The sequence below is a fragment of the Mustela lutreola genome, chromosome 10 (assembly GCF_030435805.1).
Source record: "Mustela lutreola isolate mMusLut2 chromosome 10, mMusLut2.pri, whole genome shotgun sequence".
Classification (NCBI taxonomy): domain Eukaryota; kingdom Metazoa; phylum Chordata; class Mammalia; order Carnivora; family Mustelidae; genus Mustela; species Mustela lutreola.
The window spans coordinates 44,379,936-44,393,291 of NC_081299.1; positions in this window are offsets into that span (position 1 = coordinate 44,379,936).

Here is a 13,356-nt window from a genome sequence, read left to right on the forward strand (position 1 = left end):
AGCCCCTCGTCTGGATGGCCTGTGTGGATGAGGGGACAGGCTTGAAGAGTGGGAAAGGTAATTTGAGGTGTCCACCTGGCTAGGCTCCAAACCCATTTGTTTAGCCTACCATCAGTCTAGATATAATAATGGTATTTTTAGATGTGAGTTGACTTTGAGTAAAGCAGATTGCTTTCATAATATGGTGGGCCTTGTGCAACCATTTGAAGGCTAGATGAGAAAAAATTGATGTCCCCTAAGGAAGAAGAAATACTGCTTCCAGAATGCCTTTAGACTCAGCTGCAACATCAAATCTTAGCTGAACTTCCAATCTGCTGGTCAGCCCTGTAGATTTCAGATTTGTCAGCCTCTACAGTCATGGGGCCAAGGCTTAAGATAGATCTCTGGTACTTTTTCCACATATACTCTATTGGTTCAGTTCCTCTGAAGATCCCTGAGTAATATAGAGGGGATATTTTCTGAGGTCATGTGCCTGCATAGTTGAACCGGGATTGACGTTAGGTCTGAGGTTCTTCCATTCCAATCTGCTGCCTCTTCACCCTGGACAGAGAGAGGGGATTCTGGCTAGGGAGGATCTGAGTGCTGTTTTTTGCCCATAACAAATCTGTCTTGAGCAATCATCGTGGAGCTTTGCGTGAACTATGTTGATCAAATGAGTTGTATATTTACTGAATCTCATTTTGCTTTTGCTCAGCAAACAGAAATGTTTATTCCTTTAAAAAACACAAATGCTAAGTGGGGTAATGTGAATGGAACACTCAGTCCTTTCAAGAGGCTGAGATTTTCGTTGGCAGAACATTAAAAATGAGAGATGTTGGTTTTAGGTCTTAAGAGCAATGCCATTTTTCATCTCTGTGTCATACTGTGTCTCTGCAGCCCAGCAAGAGTGGCACCACCCAAACAACCACTCCCCTGTGTATAACACTCTGTCTTCCAGAAAACTCCATCCCAGGAGTGGACCTGTGTGATGGTAAACCACCAAGAAAGGCAGGCAGGGAAACAGTCATTTACAAGAAAATTAACAATTCTTTTCTTTTTTTTAAAAAGATTTTATTTTATTTATTTGAGAGAGAGAATAAGAAAGAGAGAGCATGAGAAGGGGTAGAGTCCAAGGGAAAAGCAGACTCCCTGCTGAGCGGGGAACCCAGTGCAGGACTCAATCCTGGGACTCCAGGAACATGACCTGAGCTGAAGGCAGTTGCTTAACCAACTGAGCCACCCAGGTGCCCGATAGTCCTTTCTTACCTTCAGCCTTACTAGCTCTTAGTCCCAAAAGGGGGACTAAAAGTTACAAAAAGTCCATTTTGTAAATGAGTAAGTGGAGCCCAGAAGGGAGCAGTAGCTTGCTTTGACCAAGAAACATATTCAAGAGATATTTGTTAGCATTGACTGTTTGCCAGGTGCTGGGCTGAATGTGGAGGATTCCATGGGGGAACAGGAATGGCAGGCATCTGTCCTTGTCATGCTGAACCTGAACGAGGCAGCAAGTCTGAAGCAGATGAAAATCACACACATCCAAGTGGTATGACTCTGTTACTAATAGTGGAGCTGAGACTCAAACCTGCACAGAAGGCTTCAAATCCCAGAATCATTCTGTTCCTCTTCTCTTTCCTTTGGTGAAGTCTCTGTTTCATAATGCTCATTATTCTAGTACCTCCTTAGGCTATTGTCATGGAAAAATTCCCATTGAATCCAGCAGGTCTTAGTAAGATGATGTTCTTTTCTTTTTTTTTTTTTTTTTTAGGTCATAGAAGATTTTGAGAGGGTGAAGGGTTCCTAGCTCCAATTCTTACTAACCGTGCAACTTTGGACAAATCCCATGACCCCCCCTCCAAATCTCATTGTCCTCATCCGTAATACAAAGTTGATAATGAGGTTCAGCTGAGACGCTGAGTGGGACTGTGCTCGTAAACATTAAGAAGTTCTCCAAATGCTGGAGATTATTAAAAAACAAACTATCATCTGCTTAATCTTCTCAATGAATAGCTGAGAATTATTCTAAATAGTATGTGAGTCAGAGCCAGGGTAAGGATTTTCTTTGTATAAAAGATGCAACAGAGGCTGTAAGCAAATTAATAACCAAATCAGAGTAGAAGAAATAAAAGTAAGGATTTGCAGTCTATATAAAACACAACTTCGTTTTCTAGTATTTCAAATCTCACTTAGCTATTGGGAGCATTTTCTTAAAATGTGTTAATTACAATAGTGCTTCATTTACCGAGTAAGGGAAAAGAGAGCAAACATGAGGTATTTCTCCTACTAGGCTGAAAGCAGGGAACTCAGTATTTTAAATTCTCTCTAGAAACTTCTCTTTCCTCTTCTTTTAGATGAGGGAGTTGTTGTTTATAAACCTTTGCACCTGGACCACAGCTCCATTGTGAAAAATCTATCCTGTGTAGTTAGCGATGTATGCAAACGCCTAGAATCTTTCTTTTCTAGAATTGTTACGTTTTATTTCCTGAGTTGTTTGGCCATCCTTTTCCAACAGTCCACAATGTAGTCACTACCTTCAAAAAATTCAGCTAAACTGTGTCTTCTTCCTCTGCCCCCTGGGGTGTCCAGATCATAGTGCCTGGCTGAGAGTAACTGTTCAATAAATGATAGCTATTGTTAACATAGTAATAATACTATTGTTATTTTTACCACTATTATTATATCATCATATATGTATTTTTGGGGTGAATATGTGGCAATTGGAATGTAAGTCAAAAAAGATCTGTGAATGGAAAACAAATTTAGAAAATTTGTGTCCTTTTAGGCTCTCATGTGACAGAGAGTTCTAATATGCTTAGCATTTAGGTTATACACAGAAGATTAGAAATAGCAGAAGCTTTCTATAATGAAAGGAAAACATGTGCCTATTTCTACCTGCCAGATACTAAAATTGATTTTACTAGCAGAGTGAGACTTAAGGCAGCATTTCATTAGCCTCTTTTATTTAAAAAAATAAAAAAAATAAAATAGGCACCTGGGTGACTCAGTTGGTTAAGCATTCAACTCTGGATTTTGTCTGAGGTCATGATCTCAGGGTTGTGGGATGGAGCCCCAAGGTGAGGTCTGTGCTCAGTGTGGAGTCTGCTTGATGTTCTCTTTTTCTTCCCTCTGCTCCTTCCCCTACTCTTTCTCAAACAAATAAATAAAATCTTTTAAAAAATAAAAGAACTTTAAAAATTAAATTATTTACCTAAAAACAATATCACCAATCTTACAGTGATAATAACATCCATTCTGTAGAGTTACCAATGGGCAAAGTGGCTGGTATTTGTACAACAGTGTCTGTTTTGCACACAGTCCCTTCACTACTTGCTGATGGTCAATTTCCTATGAACACTAAGTGATCCGTATTTGTACCCCAACTTGGCCAGTGAGCAAGGGCAGGTCTGGGAGCAAAGGGATGCCTCTCTGGCTACTCCATTAGTTAATGAGACAGCTGGGATCATAGCCTAGCTTCTCTTCCTTCTCTCTTCTCTGTTGCTCTTAAGTGTAATATTATGACCATCAACTATGGTAGAATATGGCTTTAAAGAGGGGATTTCCATCTTCCACAACCCGAGAATCTTTAATTTGCATGATACATTTTTGTTAACAGGCTTCTTCAGGGCCAAATGTTTCAGGCCCCATGAGTAGGTGGGATGGTGAGTATGGAAGAAGGAAATAATGGCAGCTTCGTGACAGCCTGCAAAGTCCTGATAGCCACGTGGTGCATGAGGGCATTCACAGGAGAAAGAAATTTTTAAAAAATCCAAATGGTTTTTATAATGTAGAATTTTAACAGAGTAAATAAACATGGATAAGACTTACTTATGTCCCAAGGCTTAGTTATACAAAATTAAGTTATTTTGTTATTTTTTTTTTTTTGGAACTAAAGACAGGGCCGCAGTCTGGTGGGCTGGGTAGATTTTTCTTTTGAAAAGAAAAATTGATTTCATCGTCAGTCATTCTGGGAATTGTTAATTCTGGGCAGAACATGAGTGAAATTTTGAACTGGGTCAGGAAGGTTTTGGATCCAGACTCTGAGTTGCTGATGGGAACAAGGATGAAGGGTACAGTACGCTGAAAAACGGCCCCTGAAGATAGCAGGTCCGAATTTCTGGAACCCAAGAATGTTATTTGGAAGAATTTTTGCTGCTGTGATTAAGTTAAAGCTGTTGAGATGGGGAGATTGTCCTTGATTATCAGCATGAACCCTATGTTCAAAAACACGTATCCTTTTAAGAGGCAGGCAGAGGGAGATCTGAGGATACATGAAAAAGGAGGAGGCCATGTGTTCAAGGGGTAGAGATTGGAGGGATGCAACCCTATGTCAAGGAATATGGATAGCCGTGAGAAACGGGAAGAGGCAAGGAACACATTTTCCCCTAAAGCCCATGGAGGGAACATGGTCCTGCCTACAGCTTGAGTGTGGTTCAGTGAGAATCACTGCAGATCTCTGGCTTCCAGAACTGTGGGAAATCCATTTCTTTGTTTTTAAAACCATCCAGTTTGCGGTAATTTGCTACAGCAGCCACAGGGAACTAGTACAGAGGCTTAGAGAATAGTCCATAACCTTTGTCAGGCAGAGTGCAGCAGTGTGAACCTCCAACTTTATTGGGGACAATAATGGTGGTTGCAACATGGGATGCAAGCAGTCCCAAGAGGTGAGCTGGTTCTGGAGAAGCTGATATCTATGGCACCATCAAGGGAGTGAAACTAAATCCCAGTGCCACTAGCAAGGGATAGAGGAACTCGGATTCCTCTGGGACCATGAGGAGAGCCAGCTCTTGAAGTGTGGGGCGTTGATGTCGGCTGTAGGTAGAGACAGAGAAACTGGCAGGGCAGAGACTTTGTGGAGATATTTGCCCTGAAGGCAGAAGAATGTCTAACAGCAAGTGCAGGCCCATCCCTAACACATTCAGGGCCTGGATCTTGGGTTGAAATGGAACCTGTATGCCAAATGTCTAAATATTTAAAACTTATCAGTCAACTCAATCAACTATTACACATTTTGGGAAAATTTTAAAAATGTTAAAATGTAGTTTTTAAATGTAGTCTGAAAACACACTTAAAATGTAGTTTTTATTTTGATATATTTATTTTTAAATTTAATTTAATTTAATTATTTCAGTGTTCCAAGATCATTGTTTATGCACTACACCCAGTGTTCCGTGTAATATGTGCCCTCCTTAGTACCCACCACCAGGCTCACCCAACCCCCCACATCCCTCCCCTCCAAAACCCTTAGTTTGTTTCTCAGAGTCCACAGTCTCTCATGGTTTGTCTCCCCCTCTGATTTTCCCCAGCTCACTTTTCCTTCCCTTCTCCTGATGTCCTCCATGTTATTCCTTATGCTCCATAAGTAAGTGAAATCATATGATAATTGACTCTCTCTGCTTGACTTATTTCACTCAGCATAATCTCCTCTGGTCCCGTCCATGTTGGTATAAAAGTCGGGTATTCATCCTTTCTGATGGAGGCATAATATTCCATTGTATATATGGACCATACCTTCTTTATACATTCGTCAGTTGAAGGACATCTTGGCTCTTTACACAATTTGGTGATTGTGGCTATTGTTGCTCCTAGAGGAGAATATAGGTAGTAATCTCTCCAACATCAGCTGCAACAACTTCTTTCAACACATGTCTCCAAAGGCAAAGGAAACAAAAATGAAAATGAGCTTTGGAACTTCATCAAGATTGAAAGCTTCTGCACAGCAAAGGAAACAGTCAACAAAACAAAGAGGCAACCCATGGAATGCGAGAAGATATTCGCAAATGACATTACAGGCAAAGGGCTGACATCCAAGATCTATAAAGAATTCCTCAAACTCAACACTCAAAAAAAACCAGATAATCTGTCAAAAAATGGGCAGAAGACATGAACAGACACTTCTCCAAAGAAGACATACAAATGGCTAATAGACACATGGAAAAATGTTCATCATCATTAGCCATCAGGGAGATTCAAATCAAAACCACATTGAGATACCACCTTACACCAGTTAGAATGGCCAAAATTAACAAGACAGTAAACAACAAGTGTTGGAAAGGATGTGGAGAAAGGAGAACCCTCTTACACTGTGGTGGGAATGCAAGTTGGTGCAGCCACTTTGGAAAACAGTGTGGAGATTCCTTAAGAAATTAAAAATAGAGATAACCCTAAAATGTAGTTTTTAAATGAGTGAAAGTTGACAGAGCATAAAAGATGACTGAATTTAATTATTAGTGAGTATATCTGAGGGTTCTGTTGGTGAACTAATGCTTGGATGAGTGAAAAAACTAAGTCATACATAGTTCATAATTTTTATGTCATTATTCTATTAAATTAATTTTTCTTATCTCCATTTCTGTAAAGTTAGCAGTTAGCAGTTATGTTGTTATGTCTTTTTTTGAGAATTGGCTCCTTTATCATTATACAATGCCCTTCTTTATCTGTGTTGATTCTCCTTGCTTTGAAGTTTGCTCTGTCTGAAATTAACATAGCTACTTGTGCTTTCTTTTAATAACATGGTATAAATATGGACAAAATAATGAAAAAGATGTTGGAGAAGGAAAACAAATAGATGAGACCAATGATCATTTTGTTTTCTGTGAAGGTACTTTTTGGGCTGTGAAATAGGGATGAACATGCCTGTCTGGCATGAATTGAGGAGTCTCACTGAATTGAGGAGTCAGAGATCAGAGTTCAGGGAGTTGTATTTTGCTGGAATTTGCAGAACAGAGCACCAAAAAGGGGGGAAATACACAGAGAAAAGCTTCACATATCTGTATAGGGTTCGTCTTGGGTCTGCTTCTGAATATCAAGCTGCACATGCATAGAGGAAAACTCTATGAAGCCAAGAAAAGGAGGACTAGAGAAATTATAAGTAGGACAATTTCCAAAGCTGGTAGTGCTCAGATATCTGTAACCAGAGTAGAGAGATATCAGTGAAAACCCAGGATATTCAGTAAACACCATAAGGTTCATCCCTTATTAGAAATTCTTAACTAGCCCTAAATTAAAGGTGACTCTCTTAAGCTTGAAAGCATTCTTGAAAGGATTCACAAGTAACTTAGGTGTCTGCCAGAATAAAGTCTAACACTCTTTAGAAGAAGACAACAAAATCCAGCTCACAACAATGCCCAGGATCCAATTAGACATATTAAGAATCAGGAAATTGAATTGAAAAAAAGAGAAAAAGCCAAGAGAAACATATCCAGAGGGGTGCCTAAGTGGCTCAGATGGTAAAGCGTCTGCCTTTGGTTTGGGTCATGCCGTCATGGTTCTGGGATCGAGTCCTGCATAAGGCTCCCCAGTCAGGGAGAGTCTGCTTCTCCCTCTCCCTTTTCCTGCTACTCCCACTGCTTGTGCTTCTCTCTCTTTCTCTCAAATGACTAAATAAAATCTTTAAAGAAAATACCCAGAAATACTGACGTAAAAGATATGAAAAAAAAAAAACCCATGAAATAGAACTTTTATAGAACTTTTATAGATAAATAGAACTTTTATAGATATAGGTAATATAATTTTAAATTAAAAAATATCATATCCTATTGGGATTAACACAGAGTAGACATTAAAGAAGATAACATTCTTTCTTCTTCTTCTTCTTTTTTTTTTTTTTTTAACAGAAGATAATGTTCTGAAAGTAGTCAACTGTCTGCATTGGTTTACTTGGGCCCCTGTAACAAAATACCACAAACTGTGCAGCTTCAATGATGGAAGTTTATTTTGTCACAGTTCTGGAGGCTAAAGTCCAAGGTCCCTTCAGGCTTGGTTTCAAGTGAGACCTCCTCTCCTGGCTTATAGATGGCTGTTTTCTCATTGTGTCCTCACATGCCTTCTTCTCTGTGTTCCCACGAATATATCTGGGGTTTCTTCCTCTTCTTACAAGAACACCAGTCTCATTGGACTAGGGCTTCACCTTAGGATGTCATTTAACCTTCATTACCCCCTTGAAGAGGGGATTTATATGGATTATTTATTTATTATTTATTATTTTATATGGATTATTTATTTATTTATATATTTATTTATATGGATTTCACCATATAAATTTCAAGGGGACAAATTCAGTCTATAACACTATCCAAACTAAGGTGAAGAGAGAAAAAAATATTTAAAGGGGAACACAGAACCTCAGTGACCCCCAAGATAAAACAAACAGGCTATGATTACCAGTATAATAGAAGTCCCAGAAAAGGGATATGGAAAGAACACAAAGGATATTTGAAGAAATAATGCCTGAAAAGTGTTCCAGATAGGATTAAAAATATATAAGCTCATAGATTCAAGAAACTCAATGGACTCCAAGCAGGACACATGCACACTCCACTAAGACATTATTATTTTTTTTAAGATTTTATTTATTTATTTGGCAGATGGAGATTGCAAGCAGGCAGAGAGGCAGGCAGAGAGGGGGAAGCAGGCTCCCTGCTGAGCAGAGAGCCTAATGCAGGGCTCGATCCCAGGACCCTGAGATCATGACCTGAGCTGAAGGCAGAGGCTTAACCCACTGAACCACCCAGATGTGCCTCAACTAAGACATTATAATTGAATTTGCTAAAATCCAGTGATCCAGAGATAAAGAGAAAATCTTAAGAACAGAAAAAGAAAAAAAAAAGACATTTTGTAAGGAGAGTAATAACTTATGGGTTACATGAATTGTTTAAAATTAGTTTTATTAGACTTAAGAAGTTTAAGGAGCTAGAGTCTCAAAGTATCATGCTCCAAATAAATATTAATTTAAAGGGAAAAATAGAAACTTTATGGTAGAGAAACATGGAAGACCCCACCTCAGCCAAGAAATAAAGGTTCACATCTCCTATAAGGCATATTGACATCATGTACTCCCTGGGAGGATGTACCAAGAAGGGCACCTCACTTCTGAGGTATTCTTACCTTAGGGCATAATTTTAATTTATTCATGAAACAACTTACACAAACTGGAACTGAGGGCATTTCTATAAAATAATGGGCTAGTACTTTCTAAGGTCTCAAGGTCATCTGTCTTAACCAGCTCAGACTGCTATAATAAATTACCATAGATCAGGTGGCTGAAACAGCAAACATTCAACCCTTACTATTCTGGAGACTGGGGAAGTCCAAGATCACTGTCCCAGCAGATCTGATGTCTGGTGAAAACCTGCTTCCTGGTTTGCAAAAGATGGTCTTCTCTGTGTATCCTTGCATGGGGGGAGAGAAAGGAAACCAGCTCTCTGGTGTGTGGACACTAATCTCATCACAAGGATCCCACCCTCACCACCTAATTACCTTCCAGAAGACCCACCTCATAATTCATCCCATTGGGCGTTAGGGTTTCAACACAGGGATTTTGGGGGTAGACAAACTTCACAATCGTAACATCATGATTCATGAAAGGCAAGGAGGGCTGAGGATCCGTGACAGATCAGAAAAGACTAAGGAGGCATGGCAGTTAAATGGGACTTGGCAGCCAAGAGTAGATTTTGGAATGTAAAAAGGACATTAGTGAATAATACCAGTGAGTCCAAGTAAGATCTGCAGTCTAACTGATACTAACAGCATTATTTTTAAAAAGTTTTTGATAATTGTGCCATGGTTGTGTGAGATATTAATCTTAGGAGATCCTGGGGGAAGGATCCATGGGAACTTTCTGGACTATATTTTGCAATTGTTCGGTAAGTCTAAAATTATCTCAAAATAAAAAGTTAAAAATAATTGTCCCCATGGAGCAAAACATCTCAATGCCCAGATGGCTTCCTTGGTGAATTGTACCAAACATTTAAGAAGGAAATAATACAAATTTTACATAAATTCTTTTTAGAGGAAGAGGGAATACTTCCCAACCCATTTTATGAGCCTAATACTAAACCAGTAATAGCTATTACAAGAAAAGAAAATTTAAGATTAGTTTTCCTCTAAAATATAGATACAAAAAAATTGGCAAATCATGTCCAACAATATTTTGTGTTTATTACAGGAACAAAAGTTTAGTTTAACATCTGAAATTCAGTTAATGGAATACATGACATTAACAGAATAAAGGAGAAAACAAAACGATCATCTCAGTAGACACAGAGAAAGCATTTGACAATATTGAACACTGATTCATGATACAATTCCTTTGTAAACTAGAAATATAAGGAACTTTCCTAAACTGATAGAGGTCATTTAAATAAAACCTACAACTGACCTCATGCTTGATGTTGAGAATGAATACTTCCCCCCACCCCCCAGTCAACTGTGTCTATTCTTATCAATTGTATTCAATATTGTAGTAGAGGTTCTGGACAGTCAATAAAGCAAGATGGAAAAAGCTATTTATATGGGAAAGGAAGAAGCAAAATTGTCTTTATTTGCAGATGACATAATCATATATGTAGAAATCTCCAAGAAAACTACCAAAAAGCTACCAGAACTAAATGAATTTAGCAAGGTCATTTGATACAAGTTCAATATGCCCCAATCAATTATACTTCCATATAGAGTAAAAACAATTAGAAAATGAAATTCTAGGGACGTCTGGGTGGCTCAGTGGGTTGAGCCTCTGCCTTCAGCTCAGGTCATGATCTCAGCGTCCTGGGATTGAGCCCTACATCAGGCTCTCTGCTCAGCAGGGAGCCTGCTTTCCCCTCTCTCTCTGCCTGCCTCTCTGCATGCTGTGATCTCTATCTCTCTGTCAAATAAATGAATAAAATCTTAAAAAAATGAAATTCTAAAACATAATATAATTTAGAATAGTATCAAAAACATGAAATAGGGTTTTTCAAGATGTGTGAAAACTATAAAAAACTGGTGAAAGAAATTAAGTAAGATCTAAATTAGTAATGGTATATACCATACTCAAGAATCAGAAACTTGGTCACCTGAGTGGCTCAGAGGGTTAAGCCACTGCCTTCAGCTCAGGTCATGATCTCAGGGTGCTGGGATCGAGCCCCGCATCGGGCTCTCTGCTCAGTAGGGAGCCTGCTTCCCTCTCTTTCTCTCTGCCTGTCTGCCTACTTGTGATCTCTCTCTGTCAAATAAATAAATAAAATCTTTCAAAAAAAATCAGAAACTCAATATTTTTAAGGTGTTGATTTTCTCCCAAATTGAACTATAGATGCAACAAAATTCCAGTAAAAATTCCAGAAGCCTTTTTGTAGAAATTGACAAGATGATACTAAAATTTAGGAAATGCAAAGGACATAAAATAGCCAACGCAGTTTTGAAAAAGAACAAATTGAAGGAGTTACATAACCTTATATCAAGATTTATTGTAAAACTACAATAATCACACAGGGTGGTATTGGTGTAAAGATAGACATATGGATTAATGAAATATAGTAAAGGCCAGAAAGAGACCTAGAGGTAAAGTGTTGATTGCTTTTTGACCAAGGTGCCAAGATAACCCAATGGAGGAAAAATAGTGTATACAACAAATGGTGCTAGAACCAGACATCCATTTGGAAAAATAAGAACCATGACTCTTACCTCATATCACATACAAAAACTTGTTAGCAACTGACCATACATGTAAATGTGAAAACTAAACCTTTAAAAAAACAAAACAAAAAAAAAACCAAAATGTTGATCTTGAGAATAAGACCAATTTCTTAGACAGGACACAAAATCATAAATCATAGAAAAATGTAATTGATACATTTTGCTTCATCAAAGGTAAATATTTCTATTCTTTAAAGTAAAATATTAGGAAAATGAAAACTGAAGTCACGGACTAGAAGAAACTCTTTATAATAGTTATATTTATAAAGACTAGTACCAAAAATATATAGAGAACTTGTGCAATCAACAATAAGATGAAAAACAGGCAAAAGATTTGAACAGACACTGCACTAATGAAAATAAATGAATGGCCAATAACCACATGAAAATTGATTCAACATCATTAATCAGTAGAAAGTTAGAAATTAAGATTATAATATGATTCCACTGTACACTCACTGGAAGGCTACAATGAAAAAGAGTGACCATATTAGGAGTGGGGGAAATAAGGCGTAATTGGAAGTCTTATAGACTGCCTGTGGGAATGTAAACTGGTACAGCTTGACAATTTCCTAAAAGTCAATCATACACTAACCATGCAACCCAGCTATTCTACTCTTAGACATTTATCCGTGAGGAATGAACACATACATACATATGAACAAAGTGTTCACAGTATTGTTATTTACAATAGTATCAGACTGGAAACCATCCAAATGTTTATTGGCAGGTGAATGGATAAGCAAATTATAGTATATCCATGTGTTGGAATACTAGTAAGCTGTAAAAACAAACCCATATTATTGATATGTGCAGCAAAATGGATAAATCTCAGAAGCCGAGTTAAGGAAGAAATGTAGAGTGAAAGAAGCCAAGTACCAAATGTATATCGACAGGTGCCTGTTCACACTGATGTTCTGGGGAGCTACAAGGCTTAGACTAGAAGCCAGGTGCCCAGACGCCCTGCACAATATGCTTTCTCCTGTCCCATGGAGTCAATCAAGGGTGGAATAAACTATTTCCTCAGAGGAGATTTTTATGATCCGTCCAGACTCTTCCCAGGGTTGGCGTGTCCTTAGTGGTCTAGAAGGCATCGAGTCCCTGATGAGCCCTTAAAGTTTTGGAGACCATTGCTAAAACTGGAGGTCTCACACTCATATGTGCTCTTGGCTAACATAGAGTTTTTCCATTGTTTACAGAATATGTGATGAGAAAACAGCGACATCAAATTGGAGTTTGGTGCTCTCCCCTTTCATCCATCTGTGGGTCTCTTCCTCTCCATCTGCATTCCACATTCATTAGAAACATTGATCAGACCTGCTGGGAATTGGTTGTCACAGCATAGCAGCTCAGGGACATGGTTGGCCTTTGTCTGTCCATCTTTAATCTGTGCCTTTGCTTTCCCGTTTGTCCTGTGTGTACTCAGGTTTATCTTTTTCGGGGTGTGTGTGTGTGTGTGTGTGTGTGTGTGTGTGTGTGTGTGTGAATGTCTCTTCTCTTGCTTTTCTTCTTTCCCACTCTTCCTCCCTCTCTCCCTTCTTTCCTCTCTTCCTTCCTTTCTCCCTCTTTGTCTCTTCCTCTTCACCTCTTTCTCCGTTTTTGTCTTCCCTCAAATCTCACTGGATCTGTTTTCTTTTTCTTGTCTCTTTGATTGTCCTTCTGTCTCTCCCTGCTTCTCTGTGTTATCATGTCTTCTCCCTCATTGTCCTCCGACTCTGTTTAGAGAATGTGCATTTGTGCACAAAGCGGGAGCTGCCAAGGCTTCTTGAATTTCTGCTCTTCACCCAAGTTTGTGGAGAACCCCGAGGCCACCCTATTTGTTAAGTAGATTGTACAAGATTTTCCTCTTTCGATTGTTTATGTAAATGCATTTTGGTCCCCCTGGAAAGGAGATCTCATTGGACTTGTGCTTTGGACAGAGGCTACACACAT